This window comes from Podarcis erhardii (genome assembly GCF_964252035.2).
Source record: "Podarcis erhardii genome assembly, chromosome: 16".
NCBI classification, from domain to species: domain Eukaryota; kingdom Metazoa; phylum Chordata; class Lepidosauria; order Squamata; family Lacertidae; genus Podarcis; species Podarcis erhardii.
In genome coordinates this window covers 23426699-23441906 of record NC_138514.1, presented here as the reverse complement: position 1 = coordinate 23441906, position 15208 = coordinate 23426699, and the positions used below count along the sequence as shown (strand labels likewise).

The following is a 15208-nucleotide window of genomic DNA, read 5'->3' as shown; positions in this document are numbered from 1 at the left end:
CTCTGGCTTCCCAGCCTGTTGCTTCCAGCTCCCAGCTCACACCACTCAACTTTTCACTCTGGCCTTTGTCTTTCGATCTACCAGCCAGTGCCAGTCCACTTCCTTTGTTCCCTTAATGGCCCATCACCTAGGCTATTGCTACCCTAGGAAGGTAGCCTGGCTATTCCAGGAATTTGCTTGTTTTAACACTTGCTGGATCCAGGGGTTAGAAGGGTTTCCACATATAGCATAACCGGCCCCCCCAACACAGAACAATAATACAATGCCACTTTAAACAGTCATGGCTCCTCCTCCTAAAGAATTCTGGAAGCTGTACAGTGGTACCTTGGGTTAAGAACTTAATTTGTTCTGGAGGTCCGTTCTTAACCTGAAACTGTTCTTAACCTGAAGCACCACTTTAGCTAATGGGGCCTCCCGCTGTTGCCGCACAATTTCTGTTCTCATCCTGAAGCAAACTTCTTAACCTGAGGTACTATTTCTGGGTTAGTGGAGTCTGTAACATGAAGCGTCTGTAACCTGAAGCATCTGTAACCCGAGGTACCACTGAGGTTTGTTAAGAGTGCGAATAATTTTTTAGGAAACCCCCTATTCAGCTTCTACAGCTACAATTGAGAGGCAGTGAACTTTAGTGGTTAGAGATTTGAAGTTCCAATCCCCACTTCGCCAAGAAGCTCACTGGGTGCCCTTGGGCCAGTTCCTGCCTCTCAGAGTCGTTTATCAACTCTGGGAACTGTAGCTCTGTGAGGGAAATAAAGGGGGTCTCCTAACAACTCTCAGCAAACATAAGTAACTACAGCTGTCAGAATCCTTGGGGTGGGAGTAGGGAGCCACGACTGTTTAAAATTGGTAGGATGATCCTGCTTTAAATGTATGCTGTGGATGTGGCCCATGGCTCACTTGGTCAGCCTGAGGAGAAGGTCTGAGCAGACGCCAACTGGGGTTCAACAAGGCATGGCTTTTGGAAGGACAGCAGAAAGGCTTGCTTCAGGTAACAGACAGCTGCTTATCATCTTTCCAGCCTCAGTTGAGGGCCTTCCCCTTTTCAATGAGCCCTTTAAGTGGATATATTTGTACCAGTCTTTATCTCAATTGGATTTGAAATTGTCTTTGCATCATGGAATCCTTTTTAATTGCTTTTGTATATAGATTTGTTTTGAACGGTTGATGTTTTCCCTGCCAAAACACTTTGGGGTTATATTATGGGAAGCAATTCGTAAATGGAATCAAATACATAGCATTGTATATATAATGTTTAATTGTGAAGGAAAGTCTTCTTCTCAAATGGGCCCCTGAATTTTCCCTGTCTCTGAGGCCCATTATGCTCTTCCTGAGCACCCACGCTGAATTTGCTCTCCTTCCCTCTCAACGGTGTAAATCCCAGCAAACTCTCCTGGATCAGGGCCCATTTTGTCTTCTCCAGAGTGGTGCAAATGGTGACCGAATCGTGCCCAATGTATCTTTTTTGTAGCTTTGAGCCACCTGTTCCCAGAGATAAAACAGCTGCTATCTTTCCAGGCTGAAATGTGACATTCATCCGGTGAGGCCCGTGCTCTCTTCGCCGCTTTAGATGCTTGACAATTTCTTTTCTCAAATGTCAAAAGAGTTTTTCAAAACTTCATTGGAATTCTCCTCTCAGCCACCGTGCTGCCATTAAGCTGCTCTCTCTCTCCCTCTCCCGTAATGCCCTACCCTGGAGGAAGTGTGGCTGATTTATTTACAATGAGTGGGCTTGTTTGCTGTTGCACTTCAGAGAACTTGGCACCAGCGCCGAATCCATCAACTTGGGTTGGGTGATGGGTTCGTTTGACTGTGTATTATTTGATCGCGGCCTTCTTCTTCTTTAAAAAAACAACAACACTTTTCTAACACCAGGAAAGCCTTTCCGCATTCCACTTGCATTTCATTGCCAGGGATGAGCATGTGCTAATTTATGTGTCTAGCAGTGGAGTCGCAATGGGGGGGGGGGGCATTTTGCCCTGGGTGCTGTATCTGCGGGGGTGACAAGAAGGCACCCCGCAGGGGCTTGCAGTGGCACAAGCAGCCATTGTGCTGCCACAGCCGCATGTGGAGGATCCTCCGTTCGCGACTGCAGCCACGAGCAGAGGATCCTGGCACCACCCGTATGGCACTGGAGCAGTGGCGCCGGCAAACAGCTAAGTACAGCACATGTGTGGTGTCACTGCATACAGTGCATGCATCATACATAGCAACATCGCACATGCACCCTACGTAGCAACGCCCCCCCCCCGGGTGTCACAACGACTTCGTTCACCCCTGGTGTCTAGATGCCACCTTAGAAGTTATAATTCCAGTTTAAACAGAAATGCAACACATCTCCCTTAGTGGTGCCACGAATCCCATGGAGGCATCATAGAGAGTTGGTCAGATGGCGAGGAGGAATAGGATGAGATCAGAGAATTGGGAGAGACCCACCCAGGGTTGAGGGATTCAATGAGGGGGCCTGGGACCCCAAGAGAATTCTGACCCCAGGGAAGGTCCCAGAGGATTGGGAGGTGGAGATCTGGATGACAGAGCAGCGGCCCACCTCTGTGGAACCTCAAGCTGTAAGAACCTAAGTAGAGGCTGCTGGTTCAGGCCAATGACCCATTGAGTCCAGCATCCTGTTCTCCCTGTGGCCAACCTGATTGGCTCTGATTGGAGCTCCATAACTGGCCAATTCTTTTGGGGGCTTTGCTGTTGCTCCATGCAAGGTTGTTCTACCCAACACTGAGGGGGCCTGGCATGTGTGGTGATGTCACACGTGCTGCGCTTGTGATGTCACATGGCGGGAGGAGGTCTGACAGAGCCTGGTGTGCCCTCTGAAAGGCCCAATGGGGCTGCCACAGCCACAGAATATTGAGGGGGCCAGGGCCCTTCACTGAATTTTTTTCGGGGTGGTGGGCTCAGCCCCCACAGCCCCACATAGATGGCACACCTGGCTCATCTAGTCCAATTCCATGCAATGCAGGAACCACAGCTAAGCAATCCCTAATGGATGGCCATCTGACCTCTGTTTAAAAGGCTCCAAGGAAGGAGAACAACCACCTTCCTAGGTTGTCCGTTTCACTGTCTAATGACTTACTGCCAGAAAGTTCTTCCTAACGTTTGATCAGAATCTCCTTTCTTGCCACTTGAATTGGTTGGTTTGGGTCCTCCAGAGCAGCATAAAACAAGTTGGCTTCATTTTCCATGCAACAGTCCTTCAGATATATTTGAGGATACCTGATGAGGAACTATTATCTGCCCAATAGTTCCCTGGTAGCCCCATGCCCAACCCTGCTACTTACCATTGGCATGCAACCCCCAGAAACTTCCCCATAAAGGAAAGGCGCCCCTTTAGCTGAAAAATATCTCCCAGCTCTGTTGCAGAGCCAGGCTACCACATCTGCAAACAAAGACTGGAACCAACGAAGACAGAACCTTTGCTCACAACCTTTGCTTTAAAGTGATAATTTATTCCACATCTTGCTTTTACGAATGATGTTCCATGAATCTGGCACACACACACCCTTTTTAACTAAGGAAGACATTCTTTGAATACAAACCTTGTAATGGCAATCAAACAAATACTTGAAGGAAAACTGTGTGTGTGTGCGCTGTGGGGTTGAAGCTGAAGGGGGGGAAAGCTTTCTTCAATGGCTGGAAAAGCCTGAATGGATTTTAACAAGCTGAAAACACACTAGAGAGTTCACTTTTATGGGGAGAGCCTTTGCAAAAGGAAAAAAAAAGCGCATCGCTGGAGAAACCTTGAGTGCCGAGCCCCTCAGACATCTAATAGACTTAATCATCAGGCATCAGACTTGGAGTGTTTTTAAAGAGACAGACAGCTGTAGGAAGCAAATCCAGGTCTATGGATGACATGGCGGTAAGCCGCAAAAAGAATCGGAGAACAAAATCCAAACTCAGGTAAAACATAAGAAACACGCTGTGGATACTGTCTTGCAGTCTCCGAATTGTGTAAAATTCTATCACAGCGGACAGTGTCATTTTTGAAGAATGTCATTTTTGAAAGCTGAACAGAAGCAGAGCAGAAACAGCATTGCATGGGACAGAAACAGGGTGGAACAGAAATCTTATATCCCAGGGTGTAAGGCTGCTTCCTACACTATGGAACTCCCTGCCTATTGATATTAGGCGGGTGCCTTCACTGTACTCTTCTTGGCACCTGCTTGAAACATTTTTGTTTAGACAAGTCTGTCCATACGTATGGAAAGCTGGCATGGTTTTTAATCTGTTATCATTTTAATTTTTTGAATAATCTTAAAATTACTGTTCTTAAAAAATAATTTAGAGGCAATTTTAATGTTTCGTCTTTTCTTGCAAATCACTTTGAGGAGTTTCTTTTGCAATGAAGCAGTGCATAAATGCCATGAAATAAATACCTTCCTGTGACCCACACTCAGGAAGGTGCATCCGGGCACTTTATAGACGTCCGCCTTGCACAAGGCTCATTGGTGTATCAAATGGCTGCACAAAGCATGGAGCTGCCATTAGGTGGCAGCAAAGGAGAGGAAGTCTCCTGTACCTTCAGCAGTTGAGCAGCAGAGGGCCATTTTTCACTAGTGCCACTTGTGAGGGAGAGAGAAGGAATGCTGGTCTTGCTGCTCTACCATGTTTTGCATCTGGCTGCCCTCGATTCTGGCAAACCACATCCAATCTTTTGTGGCTTGGCATTATCTCTATAGAACAGATGATGGGACAGGAGGGAGCAGGAAAGTTGGAAGGCCGATTTTCTCTCCTTTCTCTTCCCCCTCCTTATGATATTAATTATCGCCCTTAAATACTGCAGTGTCGTCAAACACGGCCATTCCAGGAGAAGCGGGTCTGGAGCTCCGCCAGCATTTCCCAGGGACCTGCCTTCTTCCCATGTTCCTTTTCCAATTAGCAGCAATTAGTCAGGGAGCCAACAGTGGGCTCTGGGGTTTGCTGTTCTGCACCCAGGGACTGTTGTAGACGCTGCCCGGTGAGGGAAGGAGAATTAATCTCATTTCGATTGCACGGCACTCTCCTCATTTCAATAACATCGCCTGAAGCGGGCCCTGCCTCCCACAAACACCCCCGGTATGGGCTCCATTAGCACGCTTTCTGCTTAATGCCGGGTCAGTCGCATTTCAGCTTCCAGGCTTGCCAAGGCCACACTCTGCCAGGGGAATGTTATTACTTAATTAAGACACTGATCCCTTTGGGCTGGGTCTGCATCCCAGGCAGTTATTAAATGAAACATCCGCTGGCATTGCCGTGAAGCTCAAGTCCTCACGCCCATTGAGCTGGCGAAGTTAGCGCTGTGGCTCATGTCAGAGAAGGGCTGCCTCTCCCCGGTGGAGCATCATGGCAGGCAGTGCCCTGGACTCATCTTAACATCCAAGGGAGAAAAGACGGAGCTGTCAACCGCATAGCACATCTAGTCCGTACACACAGGTCTATCTGCACGACACCCTGGGTGGCAGAGAACAGACAGATAGGCGCTTGCCCAGTTTTCCTCTCTCTTGCATTTTTATGTTGTAAACGGCCCTGAGATCTATGGGTGAAGGGCGGTACACAAAATTAATAAATAATAATGATACTAATAGTGTATCTCTTAACTGAGAGGAGCTTCACCATTAGCATAGCAGCTGAGTAATTATTCTATTACAGTGGTACCTCGGGTTAAGAACTTAATTTGTTCTGGAGGTCCGTTCTTAACCTGAAACTGTTCTTAACCTGAAGCACCACTTTAGCTAATGGGGCCTCCCGCTGCTGCCACGCTGCCAGAGCACGATTTCTGTTCTCATCCTGAAGCAAAGTTCTTAACCCGAGGTTTTATTTCTGGGTTAGTGGAGTCTGTAACCTGAACCGTCTGTAACCTGAAGCATCTGTAACCCGAGGTACCACTGTATTATTATTATATTGCACCAGTGAAAGACTGGTTGTGTTAAAAGGAGTGTGCAAACATTGGCCTACAGAATTTTGGTAGTTGTGTTGAAAGTTTTTTGGCTTGAAGAGGTATGTCCAAATTCATTTTGGATTCTCATTTCATTCCTGCTTTGCAAGGAGTTGATGACCCTTTGGGTCCCTTCCCAGCGGCAGAGCATATGCCTGCGCTGCCCAGGAGGGGGTGTGGGGTGTGGGACGCACTCCCGAGGGGGTGGGGTGTGGAGGGTGCCCTCCCACATTCCACTGTTCAGGGTAGAAGAGGGGCAGGGAAGCTGCTGCTCACTCTCCTGCTCTCTGCAGCCGGGTCAGAAGAGCTGCTGCCATTGGGCACGAGGTGTGCCACTCACTTGCCTGCCATTTTGTCACCCCCCCTCAGTCAGGACACCCAGGGCAGACCGCACCCCCCTCCTACGCCTCTGTCCCTTCCAACTCTACAGTTCTGCAATTTGGGTGCAACCTGCCTCAAGATGTGGAGAAGATCTCAAGAGAGTTTTCCTGTTTTTGTTGAAATGTTTCTCTGATGTTTCATTTAAGGAGGAGCAGGGGATGAGGGAGAAAGCCGGTTCCGTTTGCGTTTAAAGGTGAACCTACCTAATCTACCCTTTCCGAAACCATACACAAACAGAAACACAGCTGTTCTTTGAAATCCGGGCGTCTCTGAATTTTGCAGTGCAGTTCTCTGGCCAAGGAATGTGTACAAAAACGCATATTAAATTAATATGTGCTCAGATAGGCATCTGTTCATGACGATCACAGAGAAAGATGCCTTATGTTAGGGGAAATGACTGAAAATACACATATGAGGCAAAGCTGCGTACTAAGATGTGTATGTTAAGAGAAATCTGCCCTAAAATGCTCAAAAAATTTCACCAGTACTGTTTAAAAGTAAATAAACCACAAGCCAATGTGGAAATGTGGACAGCTGAACTTATGACTGGAAAACATGAGAAATGGAGAGGAAGCCAAAAATTACCGATTCGCTCATCCCCTAAGGAGAAGCAGGGATGTTTCTGTTATGTTTCCTGAATGCAAAGCTAACAAAGGAATCCTCTAGCCCACTTTCATTGGCTGCCTGGAAGGCAAGGTTGGCAATCAGCTGGAGGTCGCCAAAATGGTGCCCCCTCTTTTCCATGCACAGAAACTGACTGGTCTGACAGCTGAATCGTATTTAAATATTAGCAATGTGATAGTGTCCGCCATTGGCCCTGAGGGCAGCAGGCAAGTTAAGCGAGTGAAGGACAGCCACAAGACACACATAGCTGTTCTGTTGCCTCACTCTTCCTAATGGCAGCAATTGCAGGCACATATTTATTTCAAAAAATTATACACTGCTTGATTGTAAAAAAACCCCCAAAACCTCAAAAACCTCAAAACTGTTTTCAAAAGGAGTAAAGCAATAAGATTGTACAGATGCATTTCAGCATTGATTAATTGCTTTCACTAATATCCTGCCTTTATCCCATCGAGGCTCACAACATGAATTAAAAAACAGATACAGCTTTTTTTAAAACAACAACAACAAAACCCACACAATCAATTATAAATCGTTTGTAATAATTAAATTACTGACCATATTGAAAACAGCACTCAGCCCAAACAGCTGTAAACCGTTTAAAAGCACAACAAACGGAGAAGGAAATCTATACCCCCCCATGACCCTGCCACAAGAGCCAGTTAGTGGCCAAAGGCCTGTTGGAGCAAAGAGGTCTTTGCCAGTTGGCCCAAGGAAAACAGAGAGGGGGCCAACCGAGCTGCCTGTAGGAGGGAGTTTCACAATCTGGGGGCAGCCGCTGAGAAGGCCCTGTCTTGTGTCCTCAGCAAATGGAGCTGTGTGGGTAGTGGGACCAAGAGAAAGATCTCCCCTGAAGATCTCAAAACCGAGGCAAGTCCCTAAAGGGAGATATGGTCCTTCAGATATTTCATGGTTATTTTCATATTTCATATATTTTTGCAGGACACAGCTGCTGATAACTTATTTCAATATGTGCATGCATTAAGTTTCTGGCCCGTGCATTACCTTGACCCCATTTTCATGCTTTGTGAGTGCGATTTATTCAAGTGAGCTTGGCCTTTTGCTGCAGGGCCAGTCTACCCAGCAGTCAGAAACACTCAGAAGTAGCTGAGCAGAGCAACATCAATTAAAGCTGGCAATCCGATGTGACATTTCACGCTTGTACAAGTCTGGGATTCTGCTCAGAACCCTAGAAAAATTAAATGGCCATCGTATTTCAACATCCCATTTTTATAGACATGTGCTCACGTAGCAGGACTTTCCAAAGTCATTGTGTAAATGAAGAGCGCTACTTTGGGATCTGGGCAAAGTCACCCATTCTTCCTATGCTCTTAGATCTAGCTCCAAGCGTCATGCGACTCAGCTATACAGCTGAAGATATAACGTTTTAAGTGCATTATACAAATGTAACACTAGATGGTGATGATGAGCTAATGGCAAATTCCATATATGCTTTACAGCTTTTTTTTATTTATATAAAGCCTTTTTACAGCCTCTTTTATATCTGTGTAGATTCAGCCAGGGACAGCCAGGACTCCAGCATTTCATTAGCTGCATGAAAGAGTCCTGCAACAACATCTGAGCATGCAAAATGATCGGGGGGGGGGGGGGCAGAACTACTCCCCTATGAAAAAAGGTTGCAGCGTTTTGGACTTTGCAGCTGTTCTCAACCTGTGGGTCCCCAGATGTTGTTGGACTGCAACTCCCATCATCCCTGAGCTCTGGCCTTGCTAGCTAGGGGTGATGGCAGTTGTAGTTCAACAATATCTGGGGGCCCACAGGTTGAGAAAGGCTGGTTTAGAGAAAAGGAGAGTAAGAGTTTGCAAAATGATGCATGGCATGGAAAAAGTGGATAGAGAAAAGTTGTTCTCCCTGCCTCACCACACTAAAACTCAGGGACATTTAAGGAATGTTTGAGGATTCAGGATGGATAAAATGAAGTCCTTCTTCATGGAGCATGTAGTTAAACTATGGAACTCCCTCCTACAGGAGGCAGTAACGACCATCAGTTTGAATGGCTTTAAAAGAGCATGAGACAAATTCATGGAGGAGAGGGCTATTGATAGCTACTAGCCACGATGGCTCTGCTCTGCTCTCCTAGCCAGAGGCAGCAATGCCTTGGAATCCCAGTTGCTGGAAACTACAGGAGGGGAAAAGGTTCTTGTGCTCCGGTCCTGCTTGCAGGCTTCCCTTTGGAGAATCTCATTGGCATAGCTGTCAACGTTTCCCTTTTTTAAAGGGAAATTCCCTTATTCCGAATAGGATTCCTTGCAAGAAAAGGGAAAAGTTGACAGCTATGCTCATTGGCCACATTGAGAACAAGATGCTAGACTAGATGGGCCATTGGCCTGATCCAGAAGACTGGACACCAAGCAGAGGACACACCATATTTATGTTACAGCTGAAACTTGGTGGCCACTCTAGATAGAGCCATGCTGTGTTCTTTGATTTTGATTTGTTTGCAATTGGGCTGAGTCAACATAGGAAGCTGCTGCATTCTGAGTGAGGCCATAGGTCTGTAGAATTTGGGGGTGACTGAGCAACATCTGGAGGGCCACAGTTTCCTCACCCCCAACCCGAGGTTCCCAACATCTGCACAAGTTGCAGTATAGCCATGCTAATGTTGGGATGAACACTGAAGTCACATCCTGGTGCCTGGATTGCTGCCAGTTCCCGGCTGCCTCCAGGGCTGCAAGATTCATTTTGCCATTTCGAAGTGGGCTTGATTGAGCCATCCTCTGCGTCACACCGTGGAGGCGGCAGGAGGCCTGACCCTGCCACGAGCATCCTGAAAATCTTAAGTGCATCTCACACCTGTCGGAATGTACAAAACCGAGCCGGGCACAGCCAATGATCCCACTGCTCTCCATCATCATGAAAGCCCTTCCTATGCACCCGCAAAAGCTGCAAAGGCTTGAGGGGAACGGCAGGACCTTCCGTCTGAAAGTGATTAACCAAGCTCTGTCTGTGGTGAAGGAAAGGAAGGCAGCAGAGAACGAGAGAAAATGCCTTTCTCAGTGTGCACCGACTGATTACAAAGCAGAAGAATGGGAGGAGAGAAAATGGGAATGGAAAGAAGCTTGACAGCCTATGGAGAAGTATTTCAGCTCCAACACAAAACATTTGCTGGTAATTATAGAATAACCTTCATTTAAATGCAAATAAGCCAGTAATTAAGATAAGGGCCCTGTCATTTGCCAGCATTCCGTCCCCCCCACCCTTGGCAGCTACAGGTTTTTGAGACATTCCCCACTTTTATTGATGAGCTGCCAAGATGCATGATGAATGTGAGGGGCAAAGGGGGAGTCCGGGAGTCAGTAATAATAATAATAATAAGAGGACTGTGGGAGAGCATGATTTTCCACCATACACAACTATTCTTCCCTCCAGTTTCACTCCCTCTAATAGTGAGCTCAAGTGGCAAGTGCCAATAAGCCTGTTTGCAGCCAAGATGGGGCTGTCTGGAACCCTGAGCAGCAACGCTTGACATAGCCAATCTTTTGTTCCCGGATGCCACTAATATGAGAAGGGTAGACCCTCCTATTCACCTCGCAGAACTACAGTTCCCAGAAAAGTTTGATGGTCCATCCCTCTTCCCAGAGAACTTTGAGAATCATAGAGAATCTGTGAGTGTCTGCTGAGCAAACTACACTGCGCAGGATTCTTTGGCAGAAGCCATCACTGTTTGAAGTAGCATGATGCTGCTTTAAATGCACAGTCCAGACAGGGTCTTGTTGACTTTGTAGGGCTGACACATCACCACACACTCTCAAGCAGATCACCCCCAGACTGTCAGTAACTGGTGGGTGGGATTCAGGCACATTCCCGGGACTTTCTTGCAAAGAGGACTACTGGTCTCTGGACTCAGCTAGATTGGTAAAGAAAGAATGTTTTATATGCATTGCATATGCATTATAACACTGTGACACCAGATGGCGCTGCAGAGTTCCATTTTTGCTAATGCAATTTCTCAAGGCGTTTTCCTGAAATGCTTCTTTGATGTAAAAGGTAAAGGTAAAGGAACCCTGGACAGTTAGGTCCAGTCAAAGGCGACTATGGGGTTGTGGTGCTCATCTCGCTTTCAGGCCAAGGGAGCCGGCATTTGTCCACAGACAGCTTTCCGGGTCATGTGGCCAGCATGACTAAACCACTACTGGTGCAACGGAGGACCGTGACAGAAGCCAGAGCACACAGAAACAGTGTTTACCTTCCCCCTGCAGCGGTACCTATATATCTACTTGTACTGGTGTGTTTTCGAACTGCTAGGTGGGCAGGAACTGGGACAGAGCAATGGGAGCTCACCCCATTGCGGGGATTCGAACCGCCAACCTTCCGATCGGCAAGCCCAAGAGGCTCAGTGGTTTAGACCACAGCGCCACCCGCAACCTGAAACTCTTCTTTGATGTGTCTAGATCCAGCCTCTGTTGCCCTGATGCAGTGGTTTCCCAAAGTGGGTGTTGACACCCCCTGGGGGTGGTGGGCTTACCTAGGGGTGTACTAAGTGGCAAGAGGGCATCAGGGGGGCACTGGAGGTGCAAATGACTACAGTGGTACCTCGGGTTACATACGCTTCAGGTTACAGACTCCGCTAACCCAGAAATAGTACCTCAGGTTAAGAACTTTGCTTCAGGATGAGAACAGAAATCGTGCTCCGGTGGTGCGGCAGCAGCGGGAGGCCCCATTAGCTAAAGTGGTGCTTCAGGTTAAGAACAGTTTCAGGTTAAGAACAGACCTCCAGAATAAATTAAGTTCTTAACCTGAGGTACCACTGTATCCAATTTTGATAAGTAGGAATTGCTGGATCAAGTTCATCAGTTTTGTTACCTTCATTAACCTAAATAGTTTTAATTGGATTTTGAATAAATGTGCAATTAATTGTTACTGTTATGAATTCTGTTGTGCTACTGCCTTCCTTAGTGGGTTATGCAAATAGCTATTCTGAGAAATTCTTTTTATAGAGTTGGGGGCATTGGGGATGAGTTTGGTGGCCTGCTGTCCTGCTGCAACAAATGTACTAAAGACACACACAGAAAACACAACCCCACAGACATATTACAGTTCAGAAAGTGACAAGGAAACACACTAAAAGTGTGGAATGAACAGATGATGAATGGGCAGAAGTGTAAGTGCCCTACGAACAAACTAGAATGGATGGTCATTGTCATATAACAAGTCCATGAACAAATCAGAACAGATGCTCAAGAAAGACCGGACACAATTTAACCTCTGCATAAGCTTTGTGCAAGCAAATCAGGATGAACGCTCAATAAACAAAGTGCCTGGAGGCCCCCCAAGCCCCCCACCCCCTGCAGATTGGGTCTAATAATGATGGACTTAACCCATTCTTACACTGGCAGAGTAATTTTAAAAAAATTACCTACACTGATTTTTTTTTTTTAGTCCACATATTTTCCTATGAAATAACACCTGGGTTAGAAAGCTCAGGAGCTCCTGTCTCTGCTGCTACCTTTTTCATTTCTAGACTGACAGTGACAGACACTTCAGAATCACAGCAACATGAAAATCTTGGATATCTGAATTGTATTCTACTGTGGGGGGGGGGGGGGCAGCAATTGCTTGTCCACCAAAGAAGACGAGCAGGAAAGGCTTAAAAGCTATCCAAAATATTCCTTCTTCAGAGTAAAGATGTTCAGGCTTTCTCTTTGCCTGATTGGCTAGATCTGGTTATCTGCTCTTATTATCCTTATTAATTAACTTATTACCCACCAGGTTGCAGCATTAGAAACAATATTAGAATCATTTTAAAACAGTTTACAACCATAAGTTTCATCAAACTTATACGCCAATTGAATCTAAAAGAAACCTTCAAAGTAGTTTTTCAAAGAGAATAAAACAATAAAAGCTATCAGCGAAAACAGTAAAAACAACTCCTTAAAACGTTCAAAAGGTAAAAGTAGAAATAAACTAAAAGCAGATTAAAACACCCATCAACATTGTGCGTGTGTGGGTAGGCTTGCCTGAACAAACATGTTTTTAGCAGGCTCCGAAAGGAGTACAGTGAAGGACTGATATCAACAGGTAAAGAGTTCCAGTGTGTAAGTGCTGCCACACTAAATAAAAACAATTCATCTAAATGTCAGATCAGTTGCTTGCCTAAATGCCAGTAATTGCCATAACTTCATTTGTAGGCTCAAAATGCTGAAATGTGGGAGTAGGCTAGTTTCTCGCAACAGAAAAGGAAGGTGAGTGCCTGCCTTCTTTGACTTATATCTCAGGTTCTACAAGTGCTAAGAATTTATTACAGTGGTTACAGACGCTTCAGGTTACATACGCTTCAGGTTACAGACTCCGCTAACCCAGAAATATTGCTTCAGGTTAAGAACTTTGCTTCAGGATGAGAAAAGAAATTGTGCTCCAGTGGTGCGGCGGCAGCGGGAGGCCCCATTAGCTAAAGTGGTGCTTCAGGTTAAGAACAGTTTCAGGTTAAGAACGGGCCTCTGGAACGAATTAAGTACTTAACCCGAGGTACCACTGTATTTTAAAATCTGGGACTCTGTGGAGATCATGGCTCAGGGTGGGTGACTTATGCTAGCTGATAGTATCAGAAACAGAGCCTTAAATTAGAGATATTGCTGGATTCCTTCTTCAGCCAGAACCTCAGTTAGATCTGAGGAGCTCCTCAGTTTGGGGATGAATTCTTTCTGGACCGAACTCAATGCTTTACCCTGCAAGAGGGATGGAGGACAGTTTCCAGCTTGGGGGCCACATTCTCTTCTGGGGAACCTTCTAGGGGCCACACGCCTGTGGTGGGTGGGCCCAGGGGTGAAAGCAGGTGGAGCCATGCATGCAAATTTATTACTTTTGTGCAGAGCTTTCTACATGCACTCACACGCCCTTCTCTATCCTCCATCCAGGCTGGCAGGAGGAAAGATCAGAGTTCAAGGACATATTCTAGCCATCCAAAAATCCTTGGGGTGCAAAGTAGGGGTGTGTGGCTTTAGGAGAATTCCAAGGGCCACAAATGGGGAATTGGGGGCCACATTTGCCCTCCATGTCTGAGTTTATGCACCCCTAACCTGCCAGGATTTCAACTTAACAGCATAGAAGGGATTCATAGAATCATAGAATTGTAGAGTTAGAAGAGGTTCCTCATGTGCTGCCATGGACTGGGAAAACAGGGCAGGTCTACACCAGTCCTATGCACATAAGCTGGATGCTTCCCCCACACATTTTAAAAGGGACCATTTGATAGAGACCAAAGAGAAGAGAGAGCTCCCCCCACAGCGCAAGTGAGGCACTAGAAGCACACATGACGCCACACGCCCTTGCGCTTCCTTCAAAAAAATATCCTTGCAAATGACAAACCCCGAGTGCTGTAGATAGTCAGCGTCTGTGTGGATATAAATATATGTGTAATACACACAGATATGTGTATGTATCTGCTGTTGCTGTAGACACTAATGGCTTTCGATGACAGTTGTGGACAAATTGCAATTGACGGGTTTTATGCCAGAAAATATATTGCATGAAAACATCTCCCTGTGTGTAATGTCTGGTGTGTGCCTGCACTTTTGCGAGATTGGAAGTTTCTCTCCTCGCACCTCTCGGTCCCTGCGTTGTTATCACGGTTACCATCACCGTGATTGGTGTGTGTTTTCAGGGCTCCCCCTCCCTCCACCCCACCCCAGAATAAAGGAATGGAAATGAACAGCAATTCCCTGAAAATGCTGTGCTCTGGAGCGACAGCCATTCCCAGAAAGGTTAGTCTGTAACCTTTACTTAAACTGTCTCAATCTGTATTAAATGTTATCTGTTTGCCTGGCGAAAAGATGTGTGAGTCAAGGGAGATGAGATGCCTCTGATTGTGTTTATCTACAGCTTTGAAAGGGTGTTTGAGGGATTAACCGGGGAGCCCAGGAGGGCTGGAGCAGTTCGATAAAGAGCCTGTTCTGCACCAACTCCAGTCTAAATTGTACAGCCAGTGGAATCCAGGTTTTGGGTAGGAGGGTTTTTTTTTTATACAGCGCAGTGGCCTCCCTCAAACAAACAGCCAGTTCATTGCTAGAGTGACATGTGTAATGACTACAGTATCATGCAAAGAACCACCCCAGCAGCACAGACCAGGGCTGACCTCAACACAAACACACACACACACAACTACCATTGCTGCATTGGTAAAAACAGGCTTAAAAAGGTAAAGGGACCCCTGACTGTTAGGTCCAGTCGTGACCGACTCTGGGGTTGCGGCGCTCATCTCGCTTTATTGGCCGAGGGAGCCGGCGTACAGCTTCCGGGTCATGTGGCCAGCATGACTAAGCCGCT

At 46.5% G+C, this 15208-nt stretch overlaps 1 long non-coding RNA gene across 1 annotated transcript; it reads right to left on the bottom strand.

The window, feature by feature from the left end:
* Window positions 1–1237: 1237 nt before the first annotated feature.
* LOC309331921 lies at window positions 1238–2608 on the bottom strand. The gene is made up of 2 exons (XR_014152016.1): window positions 2546–2608; window positions 1238–1586 (listed from the first exon to the last, which is right to left on the bottom strand). It is a non-coding gene; the product is annotated as an uncharacterized lncRNA (long non-coding RNA).
* Between the last annotated feature and the right edge of the window lie 12600 nt (window positions 2609–15208).